General features: G+C 39.8%; 1 protein-coding gene across 13 annotated transcripts in view; it reads left to right on the top strand.

Annotated features, from left to right (window-relative positions):
* The first annotated feature begins 3,719 nt into the window (after positions 1-3,719).
* Positions 3,720-14,306, top strand: part of CSNK1G1 (casein kinase 1 gamma 1) — a 174,602-nt gene continuing 164,015 nt past the window's right edge. For 4 of the 13 annotated variants that reach the window (XM_049611747.1, XM_049611750.1, XM_049611749.1 and 1 more), the window contains exon 1: positions 3,721-4,085. The gene's annotated coding sequence lies outside the window, so the exon portion shown is untranslated. Of the gene's footprint in view, positions 4,086-4,202; positions 8,588-14,306 lie in introns of those variants that run through there. The other 9 variants (XM_049611752.1, XM_049611748.1, XM_049611753.1 and 6 more) reach the window with 5 other exon arrangements.

Raw genomic sequence — 14,306 nt, 5'->3', positions numbered from 1 at the left:
CTAATTCACTTTTGGAAAAATCGAATGTTCAGCTGGGCCTTGGTCCAACCAAAATTGTTATAATGGTTCTTTTTACCTTTGAGGATAGCATATGGAGGTGGAAGAGATCCTTACTAAATCAAAACTTCATTGAACAAGAACTCGTCTTGTTCAACTAAAGCCAGTTACAGCTGTTCATTAGGTGAACTGTTTTATTAGTTGGAAACTCTAATTATGAAAAATGTTATGAGTTAAAAATTAGAATTTCTCTAATTCCCCTCCTCTTGGTTCTGTCCTTGAAATAACGCATAACAACTTACTCCTTCCACATTACAACCTTTAGGTATTTCAAGATAGCTATTACATCTTTAGCCTTTAGCCTTCTCTTCCTAAGGCTAAACATTGTATTGTTTATATCACATGTATCTTAAGTGAGTCCTTATGTTAGGAGCTATGTCTTTTGTGTTATATATTGCTTAGACATTTAAGTAGTAAATTGGGCTACATTTCTTCTAGCCGATCCCAAGTATTCACTAACTGTTACACTCTAGTTTTGGTATCGTTTAGAATATTTAAATATTAATTTACTTTAGGAATACTTAAATATTAATTATTGAGTAACAGTGTTAGTGGGTTTTTTTTTAATGTTTACTTGTTTTTGAGAGAGAGAGAGTATGAGCCGGGAAAGGTCAGAGAGAGGGGGAGACACAGAATCTGAAGCAGGTTCCAGGCTCTGAGCTATCAGCACAGAGCCCAATGTGGGGCTTTAACTCACCAGCTGTGACATCATGGCCTGAGCCGAAGTTGGCCGCTTAACCAACTGAACCATCCAGGCACCCCTGAGTGTTAGATTTTTTTTTAATCATTTAAAAAAATTCTTTACTTATTTTTAAAATAATCTCTATACTAATGTGGAGCTCAAACTCATGACCCGGAGATTAAGAGTTGCATGCTCTTCTGACAGCCAGCTAGTCTCCCCAGGTTTTTAAAAAATAAATGTTAGAGATCCTAATTTTTTTAAGTTAATTTATTTTTGAGAGAGAGAAAGAGAGAGAGCGGGAGAGGGGCAGAAAGAGAGAGAGAGAGAATCCCAAGCAGGGTCCACACTGTCAGCATGGAGCCCGATGTGGGGCTCAAACTCAAAACAGTGAAATCATGACCTGAGCCAAAACCAAGAGCCCAACGCTTAACTCCACCACCAAGGAGCCCATGATACCCTAATTTTCTTAAATGATTACAAGGGACAATTAAAAAAAAATGAAAAAAGCTTTCAAGAGATTGGGGGAAAAGACCAGAGGTCCCATATTGATCTACAGGATGAAAGAACTGTTCTGACTTTGAAGGCTATTTGACATCTAGCCCAGATCTGAGAGAACTGTCTTAGTTATGGTTCATATTAAGAAAACTCCTCCAGTACTGCTCACAAAATCCTAAAAATGTAGTTAAACCCACATAGCTAGTTTTAGGTGTGGATTTTGCTGCACAACTTTAGAGGTCTCCAAGCAATGACTATGCTGAAAATGATAGAATTATAGAAGTTATATGATGACCAGTTAGTAGTTAAACGAGTTATTCATACACCTATACAAAAGCAGCTGAATTGTAAAATAGAACTGTAGGAAGAGAGGATTTAAATGAATGCTTTAATAACTCATTTCCTCAGGCAGTGGGAAAAATGAATGATGCACAGGAACCTGCATTTCTATACTACCACGTTTAATCTTAACTACCCAATAAAGTATTTCTTTCTATAGAGCACATTTACCATAATCATGTTTTAAGGTTTAGAGACATCTAAGTCCACCATAGTTTTAGATAAATCATTGCTCATTGGGCTCAATAGTTTTATTTGTTTTTCTAATTAAATTTTTTATTCTGTTGGCAATTGAAATGCTATCATCTATTTTGTCATGTCACAGGTTTAAAACTTGTCATCCACCTACAGCCAGGTTTGTTTTTTTGTTTTTTTAATTTTTATTTTTTTAAGTAATCTCCATACCCAACGTGGGACTTGAACTTGCATGCTCTACTGACTGAGCCAGCCAGGCACTCCTTTAAAAGCAGCTATTAGTTACTGGGTGTATTCAGATTCCACTTGAAAATTTTGTGTGTGTATACTCTCACATATTTGCATGTCCATGGCAAGGGTAAACCACCTACTACTGACTTTTGATTCTCAAGTGATTTCCTAAAGCTTTTGCTGAACTGTCTAGGGTAAACCAATTTCATGCCGTCTCATGTGTACAGGAAACCAACAGACCTGCTCTCTTTTAAGTTACCAAAGCTCATTTCCTCTGCCTCAGATGAGGTGAACAACAGTTTAATATTGGTGACTAAGAGGCTATCATGACCAATAAAATGAGGCCAGCAGTTGCAAGCACATTCATGGCCATGGAATAGAGAACAGATTCAGGAGCTACTCAAGCTTTACTGCCTTTTTTTTGTTTTTTTAAGTTTATTTATTTATTTTGAGAGAGAGAGAGCAGGGGAGGGGCAGAGACAGGGAGAGACAGAATCCCAGGTAGGCTCTGTGCCCGTGCAAGACTTGAACTCACCAACCCTGAGATCATGACCTGAACCGATATCAAGAGTCGGATGCCTAACCAACTGAGCCACCCAGGTGCCCCCAAGCTTTACTGTTTTAAGCAGACATATTCAAGATAAGTAAGTCCATCCAAGATTTGTACTAATTTTTTTCTGAATGCTCAACTACATTTCTCTGAATATTTAACTACCACTGATATGGGTCATTTTTCTTTTTTATTTTCTTTTTATTTTTTTAAATGTTTATTTTACTTTTGAGAGAGAGAAAGAGACAGAGTGCAGGGGGTGGAGATGCAGAGGGAAAGGGAGACACAGAATCTGAAGCAGGCTCCAGGATCTGAGCTGTCAGCACAGAGCTCTACATGGGTCTGGAACTCAAACTGTGAGGTCACGACCTGAGCGGAAGTCAGATGCTTAACCCACTAAACCACCTCAACACACCCCCTGTTACGGGTCAATTTTCTAAAGATATGATTAATCATATTGGGTTTTATGATAGCCCATAGTTTCCTCAAATACTTTCAAAACCCAGATCACCCTGACAGAAGAATTAATGAGGTCTCCTAACATTTTCCTTCTCCACAGTGTAGGTATGAAAGTTTATTTTGAGTGGAGGATTAAACGTCTTCCTCCTTCCCCAGTTTGATTACTGGCTTCTTTTGACCTTTTCTCATTTTTAAGGATCAGAATTATTCTACTCGATTGATAGCCAATCGTTGTTTTTCCTCCATTTAAGCGAGGTTATTTCCAGATCGTACACAAACGTATGCAATCCTCACAGAAGAGAGGTGAAGACAAAACTTTTCTCACCGTTCGGTTTCAGAGGCTGTCACAGGAGAACCAAGTGCCTGAAAAAGCTTTCGTAGCATTGAAGATTTTTTAAAACCCAGTTGAAACATAACTGAAAATCCACAAGAGGGAGATGCTTGCTAAATCGCCAGAAAATAACTCCTACAAGGGACCAGACAGAGCCTTAGGAAGAGCCAATAGGTCGGCCTGGGACTCAAGGCGGGAGGGAGCAGGTGTATACAGTGGCTGGAGATTGGCGGGGGGTGCCGCAGCTGAAGGGAAAAGCAAGTTGGGCTGCGTGTCTTTGGTACCTAAGAGTGTGTCTCGTCTAAGACCAGGAGCAAAAGGTAAAAGGGTGTCGCCAAAGATGAGCACCCACTCCTAGCTACCTTCTGGTAGTCCCAAAAGAAATGGGGGTGGTTGTCTTTGAAGGTACTTCCGCTTAGCAACCCCACGCGGTTGCTAGGGAGGGGCCGTAGCCTGGATGACCCGGAAGTGATGGTGTCCATTTCTCACTGCCTGCTTTAAGTTCGTCCTATCGGGAGCGCCAGGGTACTCTGTGCCCGGCCGAGGGTGGGGCCAGCACTAGTGGTTCCGGCTCGGCTTCTATAGCCCCTCGGCTCCTCGCTTTCCCCCTCCCCTCCCGCACCTCTCCTCCCTCCCGCTCCTGGGAAAGAGAGGAGCCACCGCTGCGGGTGGGTAGGGAAGCACTCGGAGCCTCCGGGAGGGGACCGAGCCCGCCCCTTCTGCGCCTCTGAGTACCGCCGGACCAGGTACTCACTCCGGCTTCGATGGGGTCCGGGAGGCAGGAGCCTGGGGGTGTGCGTATCTGTAGGGGCTGGTGGGGGGCCCTTCTCCGGGTTGGGGAGGGGGCCGGCGGAGATCCTGGGTGGGGCGCAGGCCGGCGTGTTTGTGGCGGCTAGCGGGGGTGGAATGGAGGGTTTGGGGGACCCCGCTGGCAGAGAGTGTCGGGTGGCCAGCTCGAGGTTGTGGAGGAGGCGCCCCCTCGGATGCAGAGTTCGGCCGGAGTGGACTGGGAGTTTGCCCCCTGGAGGATTCGCTCTGAAAGGGGGAGCATCCTCGGGCCAAAAGGGGAGCATGGACCTCGTCATAGTGGTTAGGGCAATTCCTTGCTTCCCTTGCCTACCCTCCTGAAACGGAGCACTGCTTTCAGGGTTGTGGGGGGTTGTTAGTCGGCTGGGCACCGCGGGGAGCCGCCCTTGGCTGAGCTAGGGCAGAAGAGTGGGTAAGGAGACCTCTCTCCACCCAACTTCCGTGTGCTTCTTCCACTTCTTCCTTTACTGCTCTCTCGCCCCAGAGTCCTTATCGGAGCGGTACCCCCAAGTGGGCAAACATCACAACCTATATGAGAGGGTGGAACTGGGTTCGTTGCCCCTAAATGATACTTCAAATGTTTGGAAAGTGCCAGAATGGCATATTTAACCAGGTATCCCAGCTCGATATTGAATCTGGTATAAATTGTCTTAGAAAAGTGCAGTACGGAAAAGCACCAAACTACAGGCTAGTCGGGTATAGCCTTGTTTGGTAGATATGCATGTTTGTAAAAAATAGGTTGGGGGAACTATATAGATATAGAGGTCTAGGCGAGACATGTTGAGGCAAGCCTCTTTTTCCAATCTGTTTCTTATCTGCCTGTAAGCCTGTTCTAGTTTAAATGAAGCAGAAAGACCCTCTTCATTTATATTTCAATTAGCGACTGAATTGTAGGTACTATGGTAATAGATGTCCCAGAATAGATAGGTAAACGTTCAGAGACTAGATGCTCTGCTTTTGAGCCTGTCTCTTAATCTTTTAAGGAGATAATTGTGGTCAAGTGGAAGTATTGGCTTTGAGATAGGTAAATCTGGGATTGAACCCAGACTATGCCACTGGCTAGTTGTTGACCTTGGGCAAGTCATGGGACCTACCAGAGATTTAGTTTCTTTGTAAGCAGAATGAGTAAAAAATTTTACCAGTATTTTAAGAGTGTGTGTGTGTGTGTGTGTGTGTGTGTGTGTTGTATTTAAAGAACAGTCCACTTCAAATGGAAGCACCTTCTAACTGAAAGATCAGTTATTATCATTAATCTCACACAGTCAAGGTAGCCCAATTTTGTGGAATGAGGTTTGAGACAGGAAGTGAATGGATAATATTGCAAAAGCATATGTATACAACAGGGCTTTCAATGGCTTCTAGAAATTGATCATAAGTAGCAGGAAATTCAATGATCAGATGTTTCTGTAAACTCTAAATAAAGGACAGTATATGCACTTACTGAAGTGAGCAATATTGTTTCTCTCAGATTTTTCTCAGATTTGTGTCTAGTGTAGATTGATAGAAAGATATTTAAAGAGTAATGTACAGGGGAGGCTGGGTGGCTCATTTGGTTAAGCTGCCCTCTTCGGCTCAGGTCATGATCTCTTGGTTCATGAGTTAGAGCCTTGTGTCAGACTCTGTGCTGACAGTTCAGAGCCTGGAGCCTGCTTCAGATTCTGTGTCTCCCTCTTTCTCTGCCCTCCCACTGCTCGCTCACTCTCTCTCTGAAACAAATAAACATTAAGAAAAAAGTAATGTATATAAATGTTTTTAAAGTTTTTAATTCCAGTTAGTTAACATACAGTATTATTTTAGTTTCAGGTGAACAATATAGTAATTCATCACTTCCATATGTACAACACATAGATATTTTGATTAAGTTCATATGTCTCTGCAGAGAATTAAAATTGGGGCATAAACTAGAAAATAGTTGCGATTTTAAGATTAACATCAACATCAGTAGCATGACTCATCTTAATTAGACTTAAACTATTAGCAGTACTTATAGAATTCTTATGTGTAATTCTGTAAAACAAGTGAAAATGGAATGAATTTCTGCCTTTAAAGCCTTCATGATGAGAATGTAGAACTAAATCTCAGAAACTGTCTTTATGTTGATCACTTTATAGATTTAAAATGATACAGTTACACGTAACCCATTATATCAGATTACCAAATAATATATTTTGCTTTGTAATGTAAGCTGTAGTTAATAATTTTTAAATGTACTTTATACTCAGTATAAGTCAAATCATTTGCTTTAATAAGATTTTTTATGTGTGGAAAGTGGGCATAAAGTTGGTAATTCATTATCACTTTTTAGAGTGGTTTATAGGTTTTACATATTTTAAGAGAAATTTTCAAATAAATTTCTTTCCCGTGTCTCTGTTCACAGAGTTCAACTTTTTTTTTTTTTTTTTTTTTTTTAAATAAAAGTCTGAACTCTATGGAGCATTGGGTGGCTTAGTTGGTTAAGCGCCCATCTCTTGATTTCCGCTCAGGTCATGATCTCAAAAATAAATAAACATTAAAAAAAAAAAAACTCTCTAACTATATTGCATGCTCTTTGAAGTAGAAATACTATCTTAAATTTTATCTGCCATTGCAGCTACATAACAGGCACCAAATAAATGTTGGTCCAATTGAAAAATGGCTGGATATATACAGACCATTAGGACACTTATCAGTGAGCTTTTCTACTCAAAGTATGTGGTCATTCCAAGGATCTTTGCAGTTGTCCTTTAGGAAATTTGCTTGTCAGGAAATCTAAAAAATGACTAAACCCTTTTCAGTATACATCTCTTGGATGATCTCAAAAAGTTTGAGGAAAGATTGGGAAGGTTTATATACCACATACGAGAATCATGTAAGGAACAAAGTACAGTTAATTTTATCAGTGCTGCCAAATTAGTAGTGAAAGAGTTACCGTGGAAATGTTTTAAAAATGCCAAACAGTGCTTTACTCAAACCAAATGAATATTCTTCCAGAGCTTGTTCCTATTTTAAAGTATATTACTTTCTGCAGATATGATTTGGTCTCTAATAAGGATAAATAATCACTGTATAAAGAAAAAAACGGTTGATATCACAGACAAACTTTAATATCGCCAGTCTTGGTAGAAACTGCTTCAATGGCTTTAGATAAGTGGAAGTAGATTTTCATGAAAGAACTGTAGAATTTGTGGAATGATAGTTTTTCTCTTTTTAACATCTTTCTTATCTCTACTCATTTCTGCCTAAGATAGAAACTTTGAGACGCTGGGAGGGGGAAAAAGTGAATTTACTTCAGAATTACCATTTTAAGTATGTGGATTACTTATTTGGAGAGCTAAATTGGATTTTGACATTATTGGGATTGTGTTCAAGATGGACTCAGGGGAAAAAAAAAATCAGATGCCATCTGTTTCAGATTCCTTATTCCCTCACCCCTTCGTGTTTTATGGCTTTGAATTCAACAGATTATTTTTCAAAACTAAAAATCCTCAGTAGATTTAGTTTATATAATTTCAGCTATATCAATGAACATATAACTAATAGAACTTGCATGTTTATATTGAGTTACACAAAAAGATCACAGACAATGGTTAAAAGTAATTTAAACTACCTGACTATTAAGTAGCTTCTTGTATCTTGGTCATCATTGACTTAATGAACCATTTTTGTCAGAAATACTTGTTGGTGGAAGTTGCTTTAAAAAAATTGGGTAATGGAGTTACAGAATAAATATTTTTTAGTCCTTGATGTTGCCACTTACAGAAGAGAAGTTTCTGCTGAGGATTTTTTCATTTTAGTGATAAGTCTATTTAAACTTAGGCTTTCAGCAGGGAGTTTGGCCTTACCATATACCAGCTGCTATTGTTTTCATCTAAATGGCACCATACACTTCATAGGGCGCATACTTGCCATTTTTCAGTTTGGATCTTAATAAATCCTGAGGATAGGCTTTTGGGTTTACTGAGCTGGAAAAGACCATAACTTGTTTAGGTTATAGTACTTGGCACCTGGCATGGACCAGAAATACCCAAGCATCTTTGAGAAACTATAAAGTAGTACCAGTGTAGTATCTGAGACATGGCCTGAAGAGAGACCAATCTGGATAGAAGAGAGCCATGTTTTATCTGCAGCAGGAATATTCTGGTATTGTAAGAGCACTGATGGACTGCCCCTGTATCGTTTAGTCTGTTCCTCACCAGAAGCTCCAAGTGTGCAATGTAGTTATGGCAAGGGCTGGGGTGTCAGGGATGGGAATTGTTCTTCAATAATTGCTAACCCATCACAATGGAGGCGTAGACATATTGGGGAAAGGGATATTCTCTTGGATTTTGCCTTGGCCAGAGAAGCTGACTGAACAGGTAGCCATTGCCTTTGCCATCCAAGAGGACTTGGTACTACCAACACCTCTAGGTGCCGGGTAAGCCTGTCAAAACAACGTGGTTTGATGGCTTCATCAAAATAACAGGTAAATTTTCCAAGGAACAATAGCATTGGACCCACATTGATTTCTATAGGTTACACTTTTTTTTTTTTTAAGTTTACTTACTTATATTGAGAGTGAGAGAGAACAGGAGCAAGGGAGGGACAGAGAGAGAGGGAGAGAGAAAATCCCAAGCTCCGTACTGAGCATGGAGCCAGATGTGGGGCTTAATCCCATGACCCACAAGATCATGACCTGAGCCATTATCAAGAATCAGACGCTTAACTGACTGCCACCCAGGTGCCCCTTTGGCTTACATTTTCTAACCTAGAAAAAGGGGTGTTGAGGACTTACGGGCCTCTGAATAAATACCATGCATTTATGTTCCTCTTAATAAGCTTATAAATACGTTTTGTCTTCTGGTATTAATGAGTCACGTGAAAATGTGTGTGCGTGTGCACGCGTGCACCCATGATAATCACTGGATCTCATTTTAATTCTTCATCCCAAATTGCTAACCATACCTGTGGTGAAGCAGCTTCCTAGCTGGACTTTTTCTCCATTTCCTAGAGGTCACTCTCTCATGTAAGTGATAGTGAGCAGGGATATAACCAATGCCAGGAAAAAGGCAATGAGATTGAAATAAATTTTTTTAAATTTATATAAATTGATTTAAATTAGATTTTATTTCACGTTAATTTCTTTAATTTTTCTCAAATTTCTGTAGCCTAAAGTAGTGATGTCTACTGTTTGAGATGTGGATGCCCAGTTTTTTTTATTCAAATATTTTTTTTCACAGTTTTAGATTTACAGAATAATTGAGCAGATAGAGTTCCATATCTCTCCTTATCCACAAAACTGCACTCCCTCCATTTCCTCTATTATTAACATCTCTTGTTAGTGTGGTACATTAGTTACAATTAATGTACCAATATTGATAACATTAACTGTAGTTTCGTTAAGGTTTACTCTTTGTGTCATATAGTTCTGTGGGTTTTAACAACCTCATAATAATATGTATCTACAGTTTTATATAGAAGAGTTTTTACCACCCTAAAAATCTGTTGTTTTTTTTTTTATATTTATTTTGAGAGAGCACATACACACACGTATGGGGTGGGGGGAAGGACAGAGAACTAAGAGAGAATCCCAAGCAGACCCTACTCTGTCAGTGCAGAGTCCAATGCAGGGTTCAATCTCATGAACTGTGAGATCATGACCTGAGTTGAAGTGTGACGCTTAACTGACTGACCCACCCAGGCACCTGTTTTTTGCTTTTTGTTTTTTTAATGTTTATTTATTTTGAGAGAGAGTGAGAGCGAGAGAGAGCTAGCTAGCAAGTGACCATGTGTGTGAACGGGAGACTGGCAGAGAGAATCCCAAGCAGGCTCCTTGCTGTCAGCCCAGAACTTGACATGGGACTCAATCTCACAAATCCTGAGATCATGACCTGAGCCAAAATCAAGAGTCAGATGCTTAACTGGCTGAGCCACCCAAGTGCCCTCTAAGTTGTATTTGTTAACTAGAATTCACTTTCAGTTCGCTTTATTAACTATCCTTTCCTGGACTTAGAGGACACCTTACGTTATCCAAAGCATCTTAATCTTAATTGGTATTTTGACCTTCAGATATTCTGGTTATCTGAGGTATGATGCAAAAACTGTTTAAAAACTCCATATTTGGTAGGTTTTAATTTGCTTTTTCACCTAGTTAATTAATAATAGACCCAAGGGACAATCTGTGTGAAAGCACTTACACTTTGTAGAGATAGATGCTCTCCAAATCAATCAGGGTGTAAGCTCACTTTGTTTTTAATGGGATCCATCTGGTTAATGCTTGTGTTTCTTGACTTTCATAGATTATGGGATCATAAAGCTAAAAGAAAACATAGAGATGGTCTAGTTAGACCCTTTCACTTTTTAGTGGAGATTACTGAAATGCAGGGAGACTAAGTGACTCACTCAAGATGATCTAGCTATAAAGAGTCAGACTGGAACACGTATCTCCAGACCCCCAGTCCAGTCATCTTTTTTTATAATACACAAGTTCATTCATTTTAGTGAATGAAGAAATTATGATTTTATAAGAAGTACATTTTCTAGAAATTCTATACTACGTAGTGAATTCAAGATTTTGGTTGAATTCCTAGTTAATTTCTGAAATGTTGAGTGTGTATTTCTTAAAGTACCGGTGTCACTGGATCTTTAGTTAAGAGCAAATTTGTCGTTTTTCACATTTTAGATAGAAATCGGCCAATTAAAAAATAACAAAGATATTATAGCTTGTATTTAGTAAGCACACTTTTGGCTGCATTAAAATGAATCTTACTGTATTTTTTTTTGCACAGTGGAGATAATTTGTTAATATTTAATGTCATAAAGCAACAGTGGAATTCTGCCGTATGTGGTACTGTATAAAGCTAGAGTGGAGTGTTATGTAAAACTAAAAGTATGGATTAATTTAATATGCATCTGGTAAATTCAGGGCTTGAAGGATGCACATCTGTTGAGAAAACAAATCATAGAACTATTCAGAGCTTCAGCATCTTTAAATATGTGTGCTTTGATTCTCTTTAACTGTTTTGAAACAGTCTTTAATGAATTCAAAAAAGGCTATTTGCTGTAAGGAAGCAATTGTGAAGCCATTTGTGATGCTATTAATCATTTTATTCTCCACAGCATTTGATACATTAGTATTTTTCTTTCCAATTTAGTTATTGGGGAAAGAGTTAAATGATCACCATAACAAAATAAGCTTATTGCAAAATAGTGTTTAAAAAAAAAGAAAAGAGGTGGGTGCCTGGGTGGCTCAGTTGGTTCAGAGTCCGACTCTTGGTCCGACTCAGGTCATGATCTCAGAGTTTTGTGAGTTCGGGCCCCATGTTGGGCTTAGTGCTGGCAGCACAGAGCCTGCTTGGGATCATCTCTCTCTCCCTCTCTCTGCCCCTCCCCCACTCACGCTGTCTCTGTCTCTCTCAAAATAAATAAAGTTAAAAAAATTAAAGTGTTACTCTTCTTTCTCCCTCCCCTTAAAGAGAGAAAGAGAGAGAGCATAGTTTTCTAATTGGGATAAATTAGAAATAGTTTAAAGCTCTGACTTCTAATTTGAATCCATAATCAATGAAGAAGTGACCACAGAGTTCCTACTGTGTATTCACCATACTTGTGCTTTAGGAATATAGAAATTGAAGATAATAATATTTATTTGGAAAAACAAGACTTAAAATGGAAGGTTGAGAGTAATACAATGTGATAAGTAATTAGGTGCAAACCTGGTATAATCTGGGAATACTGTAGGAATTAGGAGGGAAGAACATTCAGTTCATAATTCTAATGGAAATCAGACTGAAGGTAAAGTAGTGGATCTTGGCTCTGGCAGCTGTTTAGAATCACTTGGGGAAATTTTTCCCAGAATCAGTTGAATCAGAATCTCAGGGGTGGTGAGTCCATAGTTTGTGAAAAAGCTTTCCCAGGTGATTATAATGTGCAGGCAGTGCTGGGAACCACAGGTTTAAAAGATAGATACGATTTGGGTAAGCAGGAAAGTGTTTTCAGGCAGTAGAGCTAAGCAGGGAGGGGGAATTGGGTGCAGCCTGTGAAAAGACTAATCCAAAGCTGTGTGGGCCAGTTAGGGAGTAGGAAAAAAATAAGCTTAAGGAGGCAGAATGGGGTCATATGTAAGAGCAGGACTTCTCAAAGTGTGGTTCCTCAACCAGCACCATTAGCATCGCCTGAACATTTATTATGAATGCAAATTTTGTGGCCTGCTCTAGACTTACTGAATTGGAAACTGTAGGGGTGGGGTCTACCAATCTATTTTAACAAACATTCCAGATGTACACAAAAGTTTGAGAACAGTTGTTAATAGAGGGTAATGAAAGGCAGGCAGAGGAAGTTAGATTTGATGTTGGCAATAAGTAGGGACCCAGTGAAGGTTTTTTAGGCTGGGGGAGTAACAGCATGCATTTGTATGTCTGAAGGCAAATCTGATGGTGATGTGCAGAATCCTTTGGGATACTAAAAGATATGAATGAAGGAAGCCAGCTGAGGAGGTACAGACATAATCTAATGATACAATCAGGCAAGGCCTGTTCTAGCGAATTTTTGGTGAGAACACAGAATAGTCATAACAGTGATGACAGTTTGTTTATGTCATGGGCAGTATGCTAACTGCTTTGGACACAATGTCTCCTTTTTCTCACAACAAACCACTGCTGTGTGGCTATTACTACAATTTTACAGATTGGGCAATGAGGCCAAGAAAGGTAGCTAGCTCCGAAATTCACATGTTGGTAAGTGGTAGACACAGGATGCCAAGTTCAAGTATCTCTAACCTCTAAAGCCTCTTTTGAAGAAACAACTAGTAATATCTGGAGACCAAGAAATAAAGGAGAAGATTGACTCAGAAAAGTTTTAATCCTAAATGTCAGATAGCAAAGGGAAGTCCCTGTCAGAAGGGAAATAGTGCTTACACTGGGTAACACGGCAAGTCAGAAAACTTGAAACTATTTTGTAAAAGTGATTGTGAAAAATAACTAAAGGAAATTTTTGTATTGTGCTTTATAGGTTTAAAGTTTGAAGTAATTTGGGATAGCTGAGTTTTCAGGTTTTGTTTGAACTTTTTGCTCATGGTGTCTAAATTAGCCACCTCATCCAGCTTTTAAAAAATAGCTTTTAGGGGCACTTGGGTGGCTCAGTCCGTTAAGCTTCTGACTTTGGCTCAGCTCATGATCTCATGGTTCGTGGGTTCAAGCCCTGCCTAGGGCTCTGTGCTGACAGCCTGGAGCCTGCTTCATATTCTGTGTCTCCCTGTCTCCCTACCCCTCCCCTGCTTGTTCTCTTTCTCTCTCGAAAATAAATAAACATTAAAAAAAATTTTTTTAATCTTTTAGATTTTATAGTAAATAAGTCTGTGAATAAATTATGTTTGAGAAGCTTTCTATAATACTCTTTAAAAAAATTTTTTTTTTAATCCTTATTTATTTTTGAGAGAGAGAGACCGAGTGTGAGCAGGGGAGGAGCAGAGAGGGGGACACAGAATCCAAAGCAGGCTCCAGGCCTCAAGCTGTCAGCACAGAGCCCGACATGGGGCTCGAACTCACGGAACTGTGAGATCATGACCTGAGCTGAAGTCGGACGCTCAACTGACTGAGCCACCCAGGCGCCCCCTATATATAATACTACTCTTATCTCCAGAGAAATATTGTGATTTAGAAAAAAGTCAGGAGCATTTTTTTTTAATTTATTTATTTATTTTAAGAGAACAGAGTGAGTGGGGGAGGGACAGAGAGAGAGAGAGAGAACCACAAGCAGGCATGAACCTCGAATTCATGACCTGACCCGAAGATGGACGTTTAACCAACTGAGTCACCCAGGCGCCCCTCACTCAGGTTTTAATCTCAGGGTCGTAAGTTGAAGGCCTTTTTGGGCCCCATGCTGGGTGTGAAGTATACTTAAAAAAAAAAAAAAAAAAAGAAATATCTTAGTGTTGGGGTGCCTGGCTGGTTCATTTGGAAGAGTGTGCAGCTCTTGATCTTGGCTCGTGAGTTTGAGCCCCACGGTAGAGATTATGGAAAAAAAAAAAACACCTTAAAAAAAAAGAAATAGGGGCACCTGGGTGGCTCAGTCGGTTGAGCATTTGACTTGGGCTCAGGTCACGATCTTACAGCTCACGAGTTTGAGCCCACGTCGGGCTCTGTGCTGACACCTCAGTGCCTGGAGCCTGCTTCGGATTCTGTGTCTCCCTCTCTCTCTGCCCCTAACCT

This window comes from Panthera uncia, assembly GCF_023721935.1.
Source record: "Panthera uncia isolate 11264 chromosome B3 unlocalized genomic scaffold, Puncia_PCG_1.0 HiC_scaffold_1, whole genome shotgun sequence".
Lineage (NCBI taxonomy): Eukaryota > Metazoa > Chordata > Mammalia > Carnivora > Felidae > Panthera > Panthera uncia.
The sequence above is the reverse complement of the archived record's forward strand: the minus strand, read 5'-3'. Positions and strand labels throughout refer to the sequence as shown.